Source organism: Etheostoma spectabile, chromosome 2 (genome assembly GCF_008692095.1).
Source record: "Etheostoma spectabile isolate EspeVRDwgs_2016 chromosome 2, UIUC_Espe_1.0, whole genome shotgun sequence".
NCBI classification, from domain to species: Eukaryota; Metazoa; Chordata; class Actinopteri; order Perciformes; family Percidae; genus Etheostoma; species Etheostoma spectabile.
In genome coordinates, this window is record NC_045734.1 from 31110114 (window position 1) to 31114742 (window position 4629).

Genomic DNA, 4629 nt, shown 5'->3' on the forward strand with positions numbered 1-4629 from the left:
GACCAGGTGCTTTTTTCCCGGTACACTATACAATTAGAACTCGCTGCATGATTTCCACTTGTGTTTGAAAGACTGTTAGCAGATGCTGCAACTCCACCTCCTCGGCCTGTGCTCGAGGATGTGAATAATAATATGACTGGGGGGTGGATTCATTTATACTAACATATTCTCCATCCCCCAGCCAGGTTTTCAGGAGCACAGAATAGATCAATATAGAATCTGTATATTAATTTCATTTACTAGTACACCTTTAGAAAGAGAGCTCTGATGTTTAAGAGATCCACATTATTCTCCTATTTCTTTTGCGCTATTGCACTTGTGGTTTACTAATTGTTATGAGTATTTCATGCACAGCTCCTCTTCTGTTTTACCTTTGATTTAAAATCATTTCAATGGTGTCGGAAGGCAGACACCGTCACTGGGGGATCTTACTAGGTAAACCCCTGGAATGGAGGATGCAGTGAAAGTGTGTTGACTATGACTTCTGCCCCTGGTCCTCAACTCTGATTGTCAAGGATCATGTCACTAAAAAACTTGTCAGATTTCTAAAATGAGAGCTGCTCCATCCCAATGGGCTGAATGCCATCCCTCCGAATCAGACCAGGTCTTCCCCAGAAACACTTACTCGACTTTCTTCCCTTGTGCTCTCTCGCCCCGAGTCTTGTGTGCTCTCTCGCCCTCCTCCTCTCTAGTAGTAGTCCCTGCTGCTTCCAGTTTCCTGCTCGACAACCTTTGCACAATTCCTATGTCTATCTCTGTCTGTCTGTCCTGTCTGTCTGTTTGTCGGTCTGTCGTGTCTCTCCTGCCTCCTGTGTCTCTCTCGCTCTCTCCCTCTCCTCTTTTTCTCTCCACCCCCACCGGCTCGAGGCAGATGACCGCCCCCCAGAGCCCTGCTCGAGGTTTCTTGCCTCTTAAAGAGTTTTTTCGGAGGCTACAGCAACGGAAAATAAGAAATAAAATCCTTGCCCTCTTGGCTAGTTGGCTTGCTCTTGGTGCGGGAACATATTGGGTTTCTCTGTAAAATAACATACAAGTTCACGAGATCTGACCTGTTGTTACGTCATTATGGATCAGCGCCATGAGAGCATCATGTTGTTGTTGTGATTTTATATTGAATAACTAAAATTTAATTTGATTTTGTGAAGAAAGAAGATTTGCCAAAATTCAGTCTCAAAGCTCAAACCTTATTGCATTCATGGTTTTCACCCTTTCACGTTTTATCCAGTCATTTGGAAAATTGCATCAGTATATTAACTAGGGTTGCATTTTTAAATTATTTGAAGCGGGCTCTGAATTGTATATTGTTTATTTCAAGTTTTATCTCCGTATTCAATCATTATTAAAATATTTTTGAGTCATCATTGAATTAGCACTTTATCTCAATCCACGTTAGTTGTAGCTTACTCATGTTGTCATAGTGATTTGGTAATTACTGCATTTCAAAGTTACAAGTTAAGTAGACATGTTAATTATTTATCTTTCGTAACGTATAATTGTAGTGTGTGTTTACTCTTTGAAGGGTTTATAGTAGTTGCATCTATTCACTGAAATTATAAGAACTAACCTAAGAGTACATCCTATCTCTGGCCACCGAAAATTTCTGCGCATTTCGCAAACCTTCATTGAGAATCGTTTGCGGAATTTTATAGTCTAGATAGGACTGATACATGAAAACGGAGGTTTAACATGAGCGCGGGAGGCTGGTAACAATTGAATGGAATACGTTTGAAGAGGACCCATATAAGAACTCTCTCACTCAGCTGGCTAAACACGAGAGCAAGTCTTTCCAAACTGACATGCGGCAACACTGAAGCACACTCAAAGCCGTAGCTAGAAGACAGGGGGTGCCGCGCCGGGGATAATGTTCGCATTATCAACTTGCCAGAAAGAAGAACACAGTTGACAAAGAGGAACACAAACGACAATTGTTTCATCTCTCGCGCAGGTAATCAGTAAATGGTTTCGCACGAGCTTAACGAATGAAAACAATGTAGTTGGGTGATGGGGGCGGGGCACCAGTTGCTGGCCTCGATGGGAGCTCCCAAACCCCGGGATTCGCCGCAAAACTGATCTGCAAGATGTTACTACACAGACTGCGGACGCCCCGCATAATTGAAGGCAGCGAGAGAGGCTATCGATGATTAGGCTCGGCCGGGCGTCAGGCAACGTCGCTGTCCGGTGACTACAGTCAACTACCCTTTCAAACAATCCCCTATCATTTTCCAAACGATGGGAACGTTTTGTTTACTATATTACTTGCATTGTGAAGTAAAAGAAAGTAAGTAAGTAAAAACTCTTAAGAATCTTTTGTATTAGTCGGATGACTAATTTGATGCGATCCATTTTCTCTTTACTTGGGCCAAGTTTCTATGTTCCTGTTTTTTTTCTTTTCTTTTTTCTTTGATATTGGATTGGTGACATGCACGAATAGAATACTAGATGGGAAACGGGCCCGTGTGTAACGTGGTGATACCGGGGCCTTTTCTCTGTTCAAGGTGCCCTGAAAATAGTGGGTTTTTGTATCTGTGGGTTTTGTGCACCTTGGTAGGTTATGTTCTGACAACTGAGGTTTTTTAAATGTTACATTCATTTTTTCTTATTTGGTTACTGACTATTACACTACAGTTTAATAAAGGTTGGGGGGTACCTAACCCAAACAATTTTGTGTTTTGCCTGAAAGTAACACTTTATTCACCCAATACGATTGTGAAGTTAATTACTAGAAAATAGAGTCAAGAATCATTGCACACCAAGGTTACAGTTATTAATAAGTTTGTCATGTGAAATAAGATTTTTTTTTTTTTTTACACAAAAACTTTGACTTTCGTAACGAAAGACAATCCTCAGATTGGCAGCAATCGACAGCAGACTTCTGTGCTTGCTACGACATGCTATTCTGTTATAATTTGTTTGACGGTAATCTGGAGAAGACATGGCACCCCCGCTTCAGAAGAACAGCTCACACAAGTTGGAAATTGGTTGTGCAGATGGGATACACTTCTTGCAGTACACATACTGTCAAGAATGCTTTTACCCACAAAGCTCAAGGGTTGGCGGGATTCAGAATCTAGGTGACCTCGCCTCATGCCACTCCATTACCGATAGAATACCAGTCTGCTTTCGTGCTCTAGCTTCTTGCCTCTGAAGTATACTTTTTTGTTCTGGCATTTTCAGATTTGAGCTGCTGATGTGATGGGGCCCTTCATTGTCTGGGGTTGTAGGATAAATGTGGCTCCAATCAGCGCTATCCCTGGTAGGGGGCGTTGCAAAATGGAGTGTATATCAAATCCCTTTACCCTGTAACAAATCTCCACCTTACCAGCACCAAAGCACCACACCACATATTACCCTCCCCATGCTTACAGATGGTCGTCAGGCATTCTTCCCGCACTCTTTCATTGTTCTGCTATCACAACGTTTTTCTTTGTGATCCAACACCTCAAAACATGGATTCATCCATCCCAACACTTTTTCCAGTCTTTGACTCTGTCCCATGTCTGTGTTCTTTTGCCACATCTATAATCTATTTTTCGTTTTGGCCAGTCTCAGATATGCTTTTTCTTGGCCACTCTGCCTGAAGCCCAGAATCCCGCAGCCGCTCTTCACTGTAGAGTTGACCTGGTGTTTTGCGGGTACTATTTAATGAAGATGCCAGTTGTGGGGACCTGTGAGCTCTGTTCTCAAACTAGAGACTCTAATGTACTTACTTCTTGCTCAGTTGTGCAACGTGGCCTCCCACTGTATTGTTGCTACTCTGTTAGAGCCTGTTTGTGCTGTCTCTGAAGGAGTATAACCACCGTTGTAGAACTTCAATTTCTTAGCAATGTCGCGGCATGGAATAGCCTTCATTTCAAGGGACAAGATAGAGGCTGTCGAATTTCAGATGAAAGTTCCTTTTTCTGGCCATTTTGAGCGGTTAATTGACCTCACAATGTGATGCTCCAGAAAACTCTAATCTGCTCAAAGGAAGGTCAGTTTTGTAGCTTCTGAACAACCTAAACTGTTTTTTCAGATGTGTGAACATGATTGCACAAGGGTTTTCTAATCATCAATTAGACTTCTGAGCCAATGAGCATTGACATTGGTACCATTAGAACACTGGATGATAGTTGCTGAAATGGGCCTCTATACACCTATGTTAGATATTGCACCAAAACCAGAAACCCGAACCAAAAAAAAAAAAAAAAAAAAACAAAGACCCCCACAGAAAAGGAAAAACCCAAAAGGGGTAAAAAAACCCCCCCCCCATTTGCATCTAGAAATAGTCTTTACCACATAGCAATGTTGCGGTATTATCTCAAGTGTAAGACTAGTTTAAGTTATCTGGTGAAAAGTACAGTGCTTTTCCTTCAAAAATAAGGACATTTCAATGTGACCCCAAACTTTTGAATGGGAGTTCATATTTTTTATTTTTCGGCGACATGGGGTTGAATATTTGGATCTCTACATTGCAGGCTATAGTGTATATGCAACAAATGGAACAAAATACTTTGCTCAGCCTTGTTTGTATTAATGTTGATGCTACACATAGCTAGTTGGAATGTAAATGGTTAATGGCCCAATAAGCGCTCAATGTGTCTTGATTGGCTTAAAAGGCACAATACAGATGTGGCCTTTATTCAAGAGTCA